This window comes from Parambassis ranga, chromosome 2 (genome assembly GCF_900634625.1).
Source record: "Parambassis ranga chromosome 2, fParRan2.1, whole genome shotgun sequence".
In the NCBI taxonomy this organism is placed as follows: Eukaryota; Metazoa; Chordata; class Actinopteri; family Ambassidae; genus Parambassis; species Parambassis ranga.
The window spans coordinates 20247121-20264839 of NC_041023.1; the positions used below are offsets into that span (position 1 = coordinate 20247121).

Below are 17719 nucleotides of genomic sequence, written 5' to 3' on the forward strand. Positions count from 1 at the left end.
AAATGGGTAAAGGTTCAAGGACTGACTGATAAGTTCATGGCCTAAGGTATACGGAGATTAGTTACACAGTGCTTGTTACATGCATGTTTGAGTGCAGAAAGTGTGAACTTTTTTGTGGTATTTTTGTTTAAAGAAAGTCTGGGAAAATGGACATCCACTGCTGTGGTCTCAATGGCTTAGCACCCAAGGAGGTCCTACAGGTGCAGAATGGTGAAAAACGGAGAGTGCATTTTACCCACTTGTCCAGCCACTAAGAGACAAGGACAAGGAGGAAAAATATTTGATATCTATTCAGATTTCAGAATGGTCTATGTAAATCAGATCTCAAAGAATTGTGTAAAATATGCTGTGAACATTGTACTACAGTGTACTGCACACAATGTGTAAAAATGTGACATGTGGGAACCACGGAAAATAACAGCACTAAAAAATTGAGGAGCTTTGTTGTGGACAAATTGTCCACATTACATGTAATATTTATGTAATTATCCCCACCCATAAAAAGGTATAAACCTGTAAAACTCAGCATTAGAAGGTAGGAGGGGTGGTGGATGGCACAGACTCATAGCTGACTTTTGTTTACCCTGGTTGGCATCACAGTGCTGCTTCATTGCAGGTCAAGTGTTTTCTGACTATCACTCATAGTCAGGGTTCTTTAAGCACTATGATGCACATATGATGCTGTCATATGTCTTGAACACCAAGAAATACATAGAAATCTATGTGACTTCGCTTTATTGGGTAAGACTCAAAATGCATTTGTAGAAGTGTAAAGGTACTGAGTAGACCAATCAATCGTAGCCTGTCACATCAGCCCTTAAGCTTCCAAGAAACTCAACAAAAACTGTCCTCTGCATCGCTCTATACATACTGTATGTGCTGTCATATATGGATGGCCACTTTGCAGATCCTTGAGTCCAACTGTTACTTTTCAAGACAGCTCCTCAAAAAACATTAAACCTGTGAAATTCCTGAGCCATAGAAAATATCTCTCCACCCCAGTTCTGCTCACACCTCAACACCACTGACATCTTTTCAGCCATTCACTTGTGTGTGTATAAGTGAAAGTGAGAGGCAGGCTACAGGCATGCGCATGGGAATGTGTGTGTGCATGTGTATCATCTGCTAGATCACTGCAGTCTATTCCAGAGATTTCTCCCATGGTAACCTAGTTTATTTACTTTATCTACAATATAATGCTTCAGTGAACATTAGCAACTTTCAGACACAAGTTTCAATCAGTCATCTGCCGGCGGTGCACACTAGCTCGTGCGTGTGCTCAGCCAGGTGCAGAAAGAAGATGAACACCGCCGCCAAAGAGACGGCGCGGCTCTGACAAAGAGGTCCCAAAATAATCCAAAATAAAAATGGACAGTGGGAACGGAGGGAGAAGGGAAACAAAAGAAGTGTAGAAAAAGAGACACAGGGAAGAAAGCCAGAAAAAATAAACTGTACAGGACAAGAACTGGAGGGGGAGAAAGGTAGGATTTAAAAAAAAAATAAAAGCCAAATAGAAATTGATACTGTGTTGAGAGACAGACAAAGGGAATCATAGAATGAGACAAAAACAAAGTGAAAGAAAAAAAGGAAGGGAGACAAGATGTTCTCCCTGGGTAGAGGGAAGCAGGTCTTGTCCAATAAACACAGGTGAGCAGCTCGACAAGCCAGGACCACCAAGCTGACTGACAGCTGAGAGCTCTCACTGACCACCAGCTTTATGTTACATGACATGAGGAGGGCAACTGACAGAGAGAGCCTGCCTGCACCTCTCAGACTCTAAGAGGGGAAAGGGTGAACTGCACTTTGTGCACGGCTGTTTAAAGAAGCGCCATCCACGCGCAAAGCTACAAACACACACGCAGAAAGGAGGAAAGCCGTGCCACTTCCCTTCACAGGTGAGCAGAGGAAGGAAACACCCTGGTGCTTCGGTTACTTAGTGAGAGAAAGTGAGGAGTTGTAGAGTAGGGGGGGTTATGCAGTGTGCCGACTGAATCTTTTCCACATGACGGGCCTCGGGCTGTTTTTGTCAACTGCACTCTTGAGCAGCAAGGAGTCAGGTAGTGTGACCACATGATTGCCCAAGAGGCACTGAGGTGAGAGAGGGAGAAACAGAGAGAGAGAGAGAGAGAGAGGGTGAAGGATCAGGAGGCAGGAGGCCGGGGACAGGACCGATGCAACACGCATGATGAGGTGTAATCACAAACCCCATTCAGAGTGCAGTGGAGTTTGTCAACATACACACATTCACATTCCACTGTCTGTCAGCTCTATGACCCAAATCGAGCATGCTGTGCGAGTGTGTTTTTTTTTTTCCCCACACACATGAATACTTTCTGCCCTCCAACCAGGTAGTAACGGTTGCACTGTCTAGGCTTGTGGTTTGTGGTGAGGAAGTCAGATTCCAAGCGCTTGTAGGATTTTGCTGCCGCCTGTATCCCTTTTCAGGCTGCGATCAAATGATCATTATGAACAAAGGACTTGGCTTGTTGCCTCTGGAGTAAAAGCTTTTTCAGTGGCTGTGACCGTGCGGTCTGATTTGAAACTTTTAAGACAAGAGAAAGAAAACAAAAGTGTGCTTCAGCTGGAAGAGGGCCCTTTCTCGTAGAGGAATCTCAACAATGTTAATTCAAAGCCAGCAAAATCATTTGTTAGAATGAAAATATTTTAGAAAGTGTACTTTTGACACACAATTCAACAGGCACAAAAAACAATGAGTGTGAAACAATTTGAATGGTGGTGAAAAACCTCACATTATACAAAACATGGAGTAGAGCAAACAATATCATTTACCTTCTTTGCATCTGATTAGTCAAACAATGTAAGTATTATTTCACTACAGGAAGCCAAAATGTCGCAATTTCCTTTCTGGTTGATAAAAACAGATGTGTTTCCCAGAAACCACGTGTGTGACAATATTAACACAATGTTTGCATTTTAGAAATGTCTCGATTAAAAAGAATTCAGCATCAGCTTCTTGGCATCACAACGTATGCCTTTATGCACACCTTGACATTAAGACAATTCGTCAGAAGGTTAAAATACGGATGACGATATCCCTATAAAACACTACTGTGAAGGGCTAACGTAAACGTTGGACTATGTGTGCAGGCTGAAAAACGAGGCTGCGTGACAGCTTGGCGATAACACACGAGTTCAATCTGTCAAGACAATCAGTATTTAGAACTCGGGAGAAGAATGCGCGACTGTGTGCGACCCCCGCTCGCTGGACGCGATCACCTGCGAGCGAAGCCACTCATAATTCTTCCCACCTGAAATAAGGGGTTCAAGCTAGTGTCAGGCCTCTCTGATGTCATGCCTGCCTCAGGTTGGGTTTCACAATAATCTCAGGCGCTTGGAGAGATGCCACGGAGCCCAGCTTCCGCACCCAAGATTCTTCCAATTAAACTGCAGGGAAAAAATAACACGGGAAACACTAGATCCCCCTGCTTCTTTTTTTTTTTTTATTTAAGAAATTAAGCGAGTGCATGCAGTATTTGCAATCACTCATTTCCTGGAGTATCAGTCATCTCTAATATGAGGTGCACAGAGGCCCCAAAGTGTGCCACTGTTTCTCCTATTAAAATACCACAAGGAATAACAGACTACGAGGGGGAAAAAAGGCAGGATCAATAATCTCATTGAGCCATAATGATGACAATACTTGCCTCTTTCTCATGGCAACAGTGCACTCTGGACAAACACTCTCCATGCAGTTTATTTTCTCTACTCACCATTACTATTATCTACACTACATCCCCACATCCTCTCTCGCTTTTCTTTTCCACTTTCACCCTCTCAGTCTTCACTTAAACAACTGAAGCTACAATGTGGAAAAGGAGACACAATCTGGACCAAAGCAAATATAAATAGGTGTTAAAAATGCTTCATAAAAAACAGCACAGTTCCTATTAAGAGATGTTGGTTCATCCACTTTCTGCACCAATTTGTTCTCAGCACGACACCAAAAAACCCCAAAACCAAACTTCATTAAAACAAACTGTGAAAACTTGAAGAACTTTCAAAACTTCTCTGTGTGAAGACAAAACAGTGGACCATAGAGAGAAGGGTGCATGAAGAATGGCAGCAGATCCATGGGACTGAGAGCCAAAGGAAGGAAGAGGGGGAAAGTAAACCTTTGATGAGTAAGACTTTTTTTGTTAAGCGATGGGGCTTAACTTTAAAATATTCTGGGTGGCAGTGAATGGGGGATTGACCAATGGCCCTGATCTCAGCCACACACTGGGGCGCTGGGGTTAATGGTGGATAAAGATTAGGGAGAAAAAAAAGAAGGGTGGGGGGTGGTGGTGGTGGTTGGTTTGCTGATCTCCTTCCACCCCCTCAATCCACCCCACAGTCTTCACCTTCTCTACCAATCCCAAATCAGCTAGACAATGGAGGCTGCCAATGGGGAATGATCCAGGTCCCTTTGATTTCTGCCTCTACCCCCTCGACTGCTCTGAGTGCCCAGGGTAAAGACCCGTGGAGGTTCCCCCCTGTTTGCCCACTCACAGGGACGACAGTTAGCAGGCTCAGAGAAACCATTTGAGGATTGAAAGTGGAATGACAAGAGGTCTCTGATCTATGACAAGAAATCAATTTCAAACTGGAAATGTGAGCAGAGGGCCGTTCAGTCCGAACTGCAGCTTCTTTAAAGCAGCCAAAGATATACTTAATTGCTGTAGATTTATATATATATATATATATATATATATATATATATACATCTACAGTGGAAGTGCTGCTTGCAGTGTTGGGGCAATTACACTTTTTTGCAACGATTAGAAGGACTTTTTTAGGCCAGCAGATATGCAGTAAGAGTTCATCTTTGAAGATTTAACTGAATACTAGACAAATTAAGAACTAATATTTAAATCTCTTTTAGGTGGAAAAAGGAAATGTGGACTCTGCTTCAGTCAGGAAAGACAGGAGGTGGGCCTGGATCTACAGTCGCCTTGCTCAGCATCCTCTGCTTCTTTCCATATGCTTTAATCATATCTTACCTCAAAGGTGCTACCTTATTATATCTTAATATACACAGACTATCCTCTGCAGAATGAAACAGACAACAAACTAATTAATGTTTTTATACATATGATTTATGGCCCCAACTATCGTGAAGTGAAAATATCATATTATTACAGCTATAGACAAACAACTCCTTCCACTCACACACTCCTTGATTCTGCCAATCTGTTTTTCCACAAGCTCTCACGGCTTGGAAATATGTGTGTATGTGCATGCAGCATGTTAGTCAGAATCAGAAGGACCACCATTAGTCATGATGGAGATCTAATTGGTGGCTCATCTTAAGTGACCTAAGATCCCTCACCCTCATTTGTAGACTGACCTGATTACAAACACCATCTTATATCATTAGCTTGGAGAAATGAGCGTTCACTGTTCATGTTACACTTCCTGTCAGTATGATTTTTATCTAACTGTTGATCCCACAAATAAATCCTGTGTTTATTATAAAGCTTTACATGCTTTTATTTTGAAACATTTTCCCTGCACTCCTTGTTATCTAATAATAGCCTTTTCTATTATGTGAAGGGGGTCACTATAACACCAACCAATCAACATCCATGTTGGAAACATTTCTGCTGTTTTGTCATTTACGCACCCAGGACTGTGTCTCTCTGAAGCCAAACCCCCATCAGCCCTTATCACTGATGTGGCTCATTATAGTGGACACATTAACCTGGGAGAAAACACAACACCAGGCATGCAAGGACAATGGAAAAAAAGAAAACTGCTTTCACTCACCACTTTTGCACTTTACAGTGTGTGTCGTCTGCTTTCGTCTACGAGCACAGCGTGTGCATATTTCATCCTATGGAGAAAAAGAAAAGGTCTAGCATTAACTATGAGCGGCGCACAGAACAAAACGACACCGTGTCTGTATCACCAGATTAGGTTAGAGCTAATAAAAACCCCTGTTCACTTCATCCTGTTCAGTTCTGCAACAAATCTCAATCAAGACATCAACAAAATAAATAAAAGAGCTGATATCTGAGCTTGGTCTCCACATTGCCTTCATAGTGCATATCATAACTTCTAAGTTAAGAGTAGATTGAAAATCCTTGGGGTGTGAAAACCAAACAGGCACAACTGAAAGGTTGCCCAGTGGAGGGGGAATTCTATCAAGGTGGACAAGATGAAGATTTGTTACATTTGAGGAGGACTGGGGCCCCAGTGACCTCCACTAGCTGCTACAATCACACAAACACAGACAGTCTAACAAAACTGTAAGACGCCGTTTGAATTTTACATTATAGGTGGCTGCTGATTTGATTGTTGAAAACGTTTGACAGACGGACACAAAGTCACCATGTTTAAATACTTACCCCAAGGGGAAGAACGTGCTGTTGTTTTCCGTCACAGGAGGGGTAGGAGTTCAGCGATGTCAGCTCTCTGAGATAAGTGACAGCAAAAGTATACCATTAGTCTACTTCATGACATACAGGACCGTTTTCATCATTTCTCCTTTGCTGGAAAAAACAAGCATGGACTCGATGGTGCATTGCATAACTGTTTTCTATGTAGTTTGTAGGTGGGAAAAAAGCAATACACTGAGAACAACAAAGTGCACCTGGATTTCACTGTGAAGCCTGAGAACATGTGTGTGGGGATGTGTAAATGAGTGCGAGTGCATGCACCAACAGGTAATGTACAGTACAGCACAACCACAACAACCTCCCATAAATGTGTGTGCACATGCACACACACACAGCTCACTCTCTCTAAAGTTAAAAGGTGCAGTGCCTGGAAGGCTCAAGCTCTCAACGCCAAGTAAATCACACTGTTAACCTGACACAATTGATTTCTCATGTACTCCCATTCAGGTGTCTGCATCTAAGTACACATGCTATGGTATCCATATAATTTAGAGACCATTAGTATTGATGATTTTTTGTGTTAATCACACAGCAAGAGTGTACAACACTACAAGTGCAGCTACAACTGATCGTTCTGGACGTTTTTACCACACATGCCTCACGTTTAGCGCATTAACGGGAGGAGAAAAAAAGGAGCATGTCAGAGGCCGCTTTCTCCTGTCGCAGGGCACGAGGGGGCACAAAATGGCCTGGATGTTCCTCCTCTCTTAGATTTTTTTTTCTTCTTTTCTCCCTTTTATTCTCCTAAAAATTCCAATGACCCCTACAGGCAACCAGTGGCTGCTGAATCCTGAGGAATGTGCTCTCTGAACTGTACAAAAAAGCCCTCAGCTCAAAGAGCACAGCTGAAAACAAAACATGCCAACTGCTATAATTTTTCACTGTTTTGAGTTTGTGGAAAATGTTGCACAGATTGCTGTGCAATGTTTACGCAGGATGAGGGTAAAAGGTGGGGGTGAATGCAGAGCAGTGGACTATACAAACTGACAAGAAAAAAGGCTTTTTTTTTTAAAACCAAAATTATTGATTCAAATTTGATCATAAAATGACTTAATTTGTGTAGAACCTCTAAATTCTGCATGGAATGACTAAATCTGCTGCAAATAATATAATTTAGACATAAAATATATTCTTAAGTTAATGCTCCTTTTCTTAAATCATTTGCTCCTGGTTAGACTTCCACATCACAACACCTCCGGGTTGTGCAGATGTCATATTTTATTCACTGGAAAGGCATTTGAAATGCTATTAGTCTGCATGACCTCCAATTCGCGAGGATTTACAAATACCACACATGTCTTTATGCCAAATATAAAACCATTGGTAAATTCTATCAACTTATAAATATGGCAAATGCATTCAAGTATTCATGAAGGCCTAATAATGCTATAGGCTGATATTTACATAAAGCGCTCGCACACTAAGTCAAGATAAACTATTTAAGACCCGGACCACAAATACCTCCACACTGCAGAAAAAGGAGGGCCTTGCGATGAAAGAGGACATTATGCTAACAAGTCAGATTACTGTACACAATAACTTTATCTTAAAAGTAAATACCATCCTTGGTGTTGGAAAAAGGGGTAGGGGCGTTATGGAAAGTCACTGGCAATATTTCTGTGGGGACCAAATGCTCCTTATCAGTGTTAGTCAAGCAATTCAGGCCTGCCCGAAGAAAGATGAGTCTTCAAACTCATTCTATTCATGGTCAGACGTGTAATTACCCTCAGCTCACAGTCTAGACGTAACCGCTTTCACAGTATTTAAGACCCCCTATGCAACGCACGGACGCCGGCTGCTACCACCAAGCCCCGCACGTTAAATCTGTGGGCAGATAAATTAGCGAAGAATGCAATAAAATAGACACAATGAGAGGAACTTTATCCTCCCCGCTGCTAAATGAGATTTCTTTGAAATGCAGATCAGTGGCTCTAGATTAGTGAATTTTAGCTGCTGTCAACATCATAACAAAATACAAATGCGATTGTTCGCTGGTGCCTTATCTCCTTGCTTCCATCTGCTGGCTGGTTATTTACTCCCCCCTGATTTACTATGCAGATCTAAATAAGTCGCATCAAAAGGAGGGCTTACTGCACAATGCCTTCTTAAGCTTCTACATCAAGGTATTTGAAAAACCGGTAGTCACATGAAAAGGCTGCCCATCAAAGGCACATCTCTAATGAACTCTCCCATATCAGAGGGGGCTTGTGGGGCCTGGCTTTAATGCCTTCTGTGTGGTGAGAGAGAAGCAGAACTACAAATAAGATCCACCAAGTCGAGGCAAAGAGGGGAGGACAGAGGAAGGGGGAGTGAAAAGAAAGGAGAGACAGGAGGAAGGCCTGAGTTATCTGATGAGATTAACTCAGCATAGGGACTAGTCCTAGGTCTTTCCATCCATCCAGGAGAAAGGCCCTCTTGAAATAAAATATGTTATAATGGATAAGATGGCAGTCAGCCACAGGTTAGTTAAACAAAGAGAAAAATCAACCTCTAATTTCACTCTAAAATAACAGAGTGAAAGTTTGGATGGTGGGATGTTAGCATGCTACCAAGCTGCTGTCAGCTTGCACATAATACCACAAGGCTGGATAAGGCCAACCAGCATCTTCTTTCTCTCCAACATGCACTGAGTCATCATTCTGAAGTACCCTACCCTACAAGTGCTTCAAACACTGCTTACAGCTTTGCCTTCCTAGTCACCAGGATCAGGCGACACTGAGACCTTATCCAGGAGCTCATCATGCAGGTACTGTTGGATGATCTCTATGCCACAGCAATGCTGAGATGATGTGAAGACACTTTAACAAACTCTAGCTTAAATTGTCCTAAAGGCTTTTTTTAACAATTTATCTGTTAAATATCACAGACCAATACAAGGATCAGGGGGAGAGGTAGAAAAAAAAATCTCCTGTACCCCCTCCTCATTCTGTCTGCAAACAGCTTTGGTAATCTCTAACAGAGCTTTTGCATTACGCTCCTGCAATAACCTTTAATTTCATGGTGTATTTGTTGCATTCAGCACACAGACCGGATTACAAGCGACAATCTTCAGACTTATATGGGAAAAATAAACTGCATAGAGAGATCACGATCTGAACCCCCCTCCTCTTCTTTCCCTCCACGCCACCCACCACCACCACCATCATCACAGCCACCACCCTGCTTTGTAGCCCTGTGTCTGGATAACGGGGAGAGACCCCCACCAACAAGCATGGAGTTTACCAGTGAACAATTAGCCCTAGAGCAAGAGCAGGCCCCGGCACTGGCACATGTGGTTAAGAGGCGAGCGCTGCGGGGGAGCGCCAGATGATGAAGGGATGAGGACGGGAGGAGGAAGAGAAGGGGGGGTAAAAAGAGAAAGAGAGAGAGAGAGAGGACATTGAAGGGGTGGAGTGGGTGGAGGAGGAGGAGTAGTGTGGCGCGTGTCAGACACGCGTGTGCCAGTTTTTGGCTTCTGGGCATGTCCTTCGTCATTCACATACAGATCCTCTTTACAGAGGAGATAAAGACACATAATAGAAGAGGGAGGCACCCCACTACTAAACTCCAATACAACTTTTCCTCCAAATTTTAGGATCCCATCCAAATTGAGCTGTGATATAAAGGCACCCAATGGTTGAGACGCTTTTACACTGAATCGCAACTTCTCGTCCCTCCCCTCCACTTGCCTCAAGCGTCTTTTCTGCTGTGTAGCATGCCAACTGGGCCCGGTGCCAGTCGCATTTGCAACCACAAGGGACCCCTCGTCTTTTTGCCTTGCCTAATGAAATGACAAAACAACAGATTTGCATATGCAGAAACAGGTGTTGTAACAGGTTTGACTCCTCTTGACCCAAACCGTGTTAAAGAGAGAAAACGCAGCGGGAAAAAAATGCTACAGAAAAAAAAAGGAAAAGTTTATGACCAACATCTGCCTGGAGGTATTTAGGCTCTGATGGGCACTCAAGTCTACACCATCTGCCCTGCTGCTTGCCAGGAGTGACAATCTAAATTAAAACCCACTCATCAAATATCATAAAAATAAACCATTGTTTTGCCGGGTCCATATGTTGTGGCTGTTTTATTTCGTTCTCAGAGAGGTGCATCGGAGGCCGAGCTTCATGGACTGTAGCTGTGATCCAGGGAAAATCCAGAGAGGCGCACAGTAGCCTGTAATTACCCTCCCACCGATCTGCTGCCTTCAGACCAAAGTCCTGCGTCATCCTACACATTATCCAAGTCCATCCTCTCCACATTACAGAGGAGAAAGCCGAGAAGAGCCAATGTGGTGAAAGCATGGCCATTGTTTAGAGTAGGATTAGGGCTTGCCATCAAAGAGCACGAGCTGGGTGTTCAGATGCTGAAAGAAGATAAAAACACTACACTTGCTTTTAACTAGTTAACTGCTATTTATGCAAATTTATATTTGCACAGCAGAAATAAATATATATATATATAGCGTATGTGTGGCTAAAAAAACAGGCCAAATTTAAAGTGGTGCATTTCTGCAAATGTCAAACGTTTCCCCTCCATATTTTGACCAAATTGCATCCTGACTCAAAGGGCTTGACTGGGAACATTCATTTTTGTCCTTTACTGAAAGAGTGTACAACACCCGAGCCTGCTCTACACAACACTGCTACCAACAACGCCACCCAACCCCCCACTTCCATGTTTTTTTTTTCATCCTGTTTTTATTTAGATAAGGGAGACAGAAGGAACAAACCTGAGACAGTCGTGACCCTGCGCGAGTGTTGTAACTTGGTCTAGAGCTATGCCAGCAGAAGGCAGCACCATATGCCCTCAGCCCCGAGCTGGATGCTCTTTCTGCAGCCTAATGTGCCTGTCAAAAACTGTTACTGTCACGACCCCCCCCCCCCCTTCCCCATGTTTTTTCCACTCACAACATGTTAGAAATAAACATTTTTTCCCTCTTTCTCTAGCTAAAGAGGAAAGGGTCCTTGGAGATTTAACTGTCTTAGTTTCTAACCACAATACAAGAAACCAATGCTAATGATGCCAACTCTCCAATATACATACAATGAACACAAATCAATTATTTCTACCTAAAATTAGAATTTTCTGTTCCCTTGAATAGGTTATCAAACCATAACTAATAGTCCGATGATAAACATTAACCGTGAAGATGCACAAGATGTCTAAACAACCTTTAGCAGCAGCACTGCCTCACATGAGCCTGTTTACGAGTGACAGGCTGATGGCTGAATGCAGTCTGAGCAACAGTGTGACCTTGCCTTTTACCATGACTGACCCTCCATCTTTGATTCAGGGCAAGACCCCAAAACCAACACACATTTTTTTTTCCACACGAGGACACTGTCCATCTGACCGTGACTTCACACCACACCAACCAGGAAGTAAACATGTGATTGTTAACTGGACAAGAAGGGAGGGGGAAGAAGACAGGAAAAGAAACACATCCAAGGTCTGTGGATGCTGTTGGTGACTTGAATGAATACATAGTTTTATTGGATAAACACACTGACAGGTCAGCTAGTGTTACGGGCCAAGTTTGGAGTGTCGGCTGAAACGGAGACTATTAAACCCAAGGTCACGCTGAAGACTAGAGGAAAACCTCATGAAAAAGCATGAAGTATTTTACATAACTTTAAGAAATATTGTGTAAACAAACCAAATGTTTGTTTTATAACTTTCAGAGTCTGACAAGCAGCCAAAAAAGGTTCTTGGCATTACAGGAGTTTGGTCATTTGTTTGTGGCTTTTAGAGGAGAAAATATGACAACGTAAAGCAAAATAATCATTGCAGGATATTTTGATTGTTTTCATCTCTCTGTCATGGCCAAGAAAACCATAAGAATGAACACAAACAAAACAGCATGAAGTGAGTGAGTTCCTGACTTTTCCTCAGATATGTATTAAGTCACCCTTACGTGGGCAGCTCTTTTATAATCCACATCCCCGCCCTGTGCAGCTTTCTTCAGCCAAGAGTCACAATGTTTCTCGGCTTAAGAAGTGACCCAGAGCGTAACTAAAAAAGTCTGAGCTGTCTCAAGACTCTTAGTAACTGGGGCACACAAAACATCATTACTGTGATGTGGATAATTACAGTGCAAAAGGGTGGCCTCCTAAGCATGTAATACAGTCTTTTATCTTAAGAAGTCAATCTCTCCGAGGCTGACAGCTTGCAGCATATGATCCTGGTAAACAAATACTTTTGCGCGGCACAAAAGTGCCATTAAAGGCCAAAACTGTCAACACAAATTCCATTCTTACTGTGGAGGTGGGGAGGAGGAGGGGGAGGAAAAGCAAGAGGGAGAGGAAGGTGGGGGTTAGAGAAAAGGACTTGATCACTCCTGGTTGCTTTAACTTGCATGGAGGTTGTCATGGAAACATTTCTAAGTAAAGTATAAGACCTGAACACATGCCATTTTAATTGCCTTTAAGTTTAGCATCAGGGCTAAGTTAGCCGTGGATGAAAACACACAGGTGGTGAGGCGGGGGGTTAGGTGGATGGGATCGCTGACATGTTTAGAGAAGTGATGCTGGTGTACCACTCCCTTGATTTTCTTAAGCGCCCCCCCCCATCTCCTTTCTCTCTCCAAACGCAGCAACACCTCCAGGGTTGAGCGAGTTTCATTACAGAGGTGTTGGGGGATGGGTGACGGTGCAATTCAAAAGCTAATTCAAAAGTCTTTAAAAAAAAAAATAGATAAATGTTTTTGTCATTTTGTTTCCACTGTCTGTAAAGTTTTTAAGGGACTAACATGAATTACAAAGCATTTTTCTACTCAGCTAGAAGCAACAATTTCCATATATCTAAAGATAAAATCATGCATCAACCAGTGTTCATTGAGCTGAAAGCTAAATCTTAATTTTGATAAATGATTGAAACGTATGACAGGGTATACACATTAATCCTGCGGAGGACATTCATTTTCCTATTACCATAATGTAGAGCACGACCACCCGATGATGAATGCAGCAATCAAAAAATGGATGCAGAGTGGGGAGAGCCGCGGTAATAAGTCCGCTGCTCCCAACAACGGTCAGTCTTGGAGGGAGACTAATGGCAGGTCTCTCTCTCTTTCTTTCTCTCTCTCTCTCTCTCTCTCTCTCCCTCTCTCCTATTGCCTTCAGGGGAAAAATGCATCCCTGTTTTACCAAAAAAAGAGTGACCTCTCTCTTTCCTACCCAGACAACAAGTAAACAAGTTTTAAAACATGCTTCAAGAATTGATTACAGAGGAAGGGTGGGAGAAGTTCAACAAAGGGGGTGATTGTGCACCGCCGCTGACATATTTCACAAGGGGCATTTATTGCCTGCCTGGCCTTTGAAGAGTGAGAGCTGCTGAGTGAAGGGGGGGAAACTGGCCCACACCTGCATAACTGAGGAGGGAACACCTGTGCACCCTGCGGCTTGAACAAGGAGGGTCGATCCAGCTAATCCAGGGGTGAAAGCTGATCAGAAGACGGGGCCGAAGAGTTCTGCAGCACCCACTTATAACCTTATTAGCCTTTCATTTAAAAAAAAAAAGCTATAATGTTTGGGTGTCACAATGAATGCAAGACAGGGGACACAGAGGAAGTTTTTAGAAATGAGATGTATGATGAAAAACATACAACCAGCATCCCTGTTTTGGTTTCTGGACAACGTGTGAGATGGAATATATAAAAATGGAGCGTGCAACTTACAACGGTAAGGTAATCCCTATACTGATAAATAGCAGCCATGCAAGATGAACAAGCTATTGTTTATTTAAATTATTATTGTTTATCCTGGATTAAATAAAACACACACAAAAAAAAAGAAAAAAATGTTAGTGCAGCTCTGATACAGGTGATAGCACCATGGCTGCAAGCACTTTATGTTCTTTTTTTGAACTCATTGCTTATTTATAAATGAAGCAAATAAGATGTCATGCAGATTTAATATTTGGTATGCAAATTAGAAATTTAAAATTTTACAGCAATGCTGCAACAAAGCACAGCAAACACTAAAATAGATTTGCACAGCATTAATTATACAATCACATATAATTAATTTATAGATAAAATAAGAAGTTTTTTTCAGATTTCTTTCTTATTCAATAAAATCATTAATAGGCCACATTTATAAAGTGGATTTTAAAAGATATGAAGTTAAGTCTTTTCAATTAGACCAAAACATTATAAAAAATAATTTAAAATAAAACACTGAGCTAGCTGTGAAATGTCAACTGCAATTAAAAAAGTCCATAAACACCTAACTAAATAACAGTAAAGATAACAACACGACAAACTTGTGAGCGGGCACTTCCTAATTGAAGCGCGCACAAGTTGGACATAGAAAGGAGGAAAAACGGGGGCAAAGAGAGCGGAAAGAAATAAGCTAGTGGGTAGAAAAACTTACCACCACAAAAAAATGGCAGGTATATCTCCCCTCTCCCGGTAAAAGTCAAAGGGACACGCCAGGTGAGCGGTCGTCTTCGTCGTCGTCTTCGTCGTCCTCTACACTCGCGGAGATCTTCGCACGTGACTGTCCAACTTCACCATAACGCGGAGAAAAAATGAACAACAAGCTGCAGAGTAAATAAAAAAAGCTGAAAATATTCCTCCGCTGGGCACCGCTGTCGGAGAAACACACACATACACACACACACATACACTCGCTCTCTCTCTCCCTCTCTCTCTTGCTCTCTCCTGCTGTCTCCCGTCAACGCCGCTGTTATTACTAATGCAACAGAGGGAAAAGCAGTACACTGAGTCCTGTTTGAATGACGCGCAATGCGAGCAAGAAGAAGAAGAAGACGCGGCTTGTTTTTTCCCTTCTTCTTCTTCTTCTACGTTCGTTACGATTCAAACACACATCAAGCTGTATCCCAGCAAGCAAGTAGGATTTGGGACTAGGAACCCCCCCCCCCCCCCCCCCCCCCAGGGGACGGCACTTGCTTGTGCGCGGAGGTGTTGTTATTTTTGGGCGTACTGCGACCCCGTGTGACGTCAGGTCCACCTGCTATATGTAAACAAAAAGTATTTTTTTTCCTAAAAGTTTGTTTCCCTTTTTTTTCCACCAACCAACAGAACTGTTAAGAGATAAAGATTAGACACAGACAACACTATTGTTGTTGTTGTTGTTTTTGTTGTTATTGGAGGAGGAGGATTGAACCTTTCCGGTAACGGGACGGTCCGTCCGAGCAACAAGAGAGAAGAAGAAGTGTGCGCTCTGCTGTGTCTGAAGTGATATAAAAAATAAACGTTTCTCTAATATTTAAACCACATTTTCCTACTTTGTAATCTGGATATTCTTACAGGAGGTTGTGTGATTTTTCGGGTCATATCTTTGTACGATAAACTGCACTTTAATAAAAGTTACATTAAGACGAATTTAAAGTAATTTATTTTAAGCAGGAACTACACATCATCTGTAAAGTGCACATTTTACAAGCACTTCATTAAATCATTCGTGTTTGAAGTGTTTGCAGCTGACAATAAAATAACGTAAACACCTTTAAAGATTATTTTTTTTCGTGTGAAACCATATATAATATATATTATGTTACAGTTTATTTATTTTTTTTACTAACTCTTTCTTTCATATGTATCCTGTAAGTAGTAGATCCGAAGCCAGTCGTGCAGTAAAATCAGTCTTTTCTTCTTCTTGATTCGCGGCGACGTTCACGGTCAAGAAATGAATGACCAGATTATTATCAAGTGGAAAAAGGGAAGTGGGGAGTTTTTCATGTAAGAAAGGCGAGAAGTGTGTCATCTCCTCAACACTTTTAAAATGCCGATTTTTTATGATGATTTTATTATGATTTACTGCATGAATTATATTTTCTTTTTTAAATTAAAGACTATTATACCTTATGTATTTCAACGTGTGTGCCTATAAGAGTTTAAAATGCAGCATTTCAACGTGATTTTTTTTATTTACTAAAATCATCAAAGTACTCCAATATTTATATCATTGGCTATTTTCTTTGTATTATTTTTACACTATGACAACATATTTCTTCCCTGCTTTATAACCTGTTTTCTGTTGGTAAAATATGAAGGATTTCTGCGCCATTATTATCCATAATATTCTAAAACAGGCTTTTTTCATATTAAACAACAATATACATTTTTAACGTGATAAAAAAAGACAGATGGCGCCATCTTTAAAGTATTGTACTGTTACCGTTACATTGCTCAGACGTTACATTTAATCATCTTATTGTGTGTTTTTATTTGTGTCACAAATCCTTATTGCTACTCTAAAAATTCCATCATATGAGAAAACAGCATCTGGACGTGCAGAGTAAAATTGTGGTGGTGGTATGCTGCCACCTACTGGTCAGTTTTTATAATATCTCTTCATATTAAAAAATGACTGAGGTGCTAGACCGCTTTTCTTGTTTTCTTTTCTCCTTTATAGTGAATTATCTGTTTTAAAAAGCTATATGTGCATTTGTAAGTCATTATCAGAAAAGTGAAAATGTAAATGTATCTGATTTATGTGCATGCTGAGCCCACATGAATGTTACTTTGATCACATAGTGCCATCTACTGAAACCTTTTAGACATACAAGTTCATCTGTGTGTATTAAATAATTACAATTGCATGCTGTGCACGGCATTTTTTGTATTTGTGTTATCTGTACAGCTGGGGTTTTTTTTCAAAAGCTGTGAATGATACAATTTCACGAGTGCAATTAAAAGTCAAAAGAGAAGCTCTTTGGCTTCACAGCGCAGAACAAAGGGTCCTTTGAGGACAAAAACTCACTCACCTGCCTGTGTGAAGGATTGTATAACAAGCACTAAAGTCTATTTACAAGATATACTGGATTTGGGGCTATAGTTACACTGCATATCGAGGATTAGCTGAATTAAACTTCCTATCTGAGATGGTTTTGTGCGAGTGTGCTCACACGCACACAGGGGGGGAACAGAGAGGGTTCAATCTGCTAAGAAGAACATAATAACGTTCAGTCTTCTGTTCCAGGATGCAGTGAACCTAAAAAATGAAGGCTGCCTCTAATGGCAGTGATACCAGAGGACCTGTGGACACAAACCACAGAAGTCTTCCATGCGCAGGAACAGAACTAATAATAATTTGATACATTATTGATGGAAATTCTCTCATTTCCTTCTCTCCACATGGAGGTCAGTGGTCAAGGCAGCAGGTAGGACGATACCGTATTGCAGTGTCCAGTATAGCAAGACAGGATCATCCCACCTGCTGCTGAGAACACTGCAACAAGTGTTTTAAAGATAGGGGGAAAACAACAGTCACCAAATTGTTTACAATCAATGGATAAAGAATGTGAAAAGTAAATGTATTCTACATTATAATCCAATATAAATGAGCTATTTACATTTAATTTGATAGCTCATATTCCAG

General features: G+C 41.6%; 1 protein-coding gene across 3 annotated transcripts in view; it reads right to left on the reverse strand.

Moving 5' to 3' along the window:
• The window catches only part of foxp2 (forkhead box P2), a 92981-nt gene extending 77812 nt beyond the window's left edge, over nt 1-15169 (reverse strand). For all 3 annotated transcript variants that reach the window (XM_028399139.1, XM_028399138.1, XM_028399136.1), the window contains exons 1-3: nt 14747-15169; nt 6348-6414; nt 5767-5833 (exon numbers count right to left, since the gene is read on the reverse strand). The gene's annotated coding sequence lies outside the window, so the exon portion shown is untranslated. The remainder of the gene's footprint in view (nt 1-5766; nt 5834-6347; nt 6415-14746) is intronic.
• Between the last annotated feature and the right edge of the window lie 2550 nt (nt 15170-17719).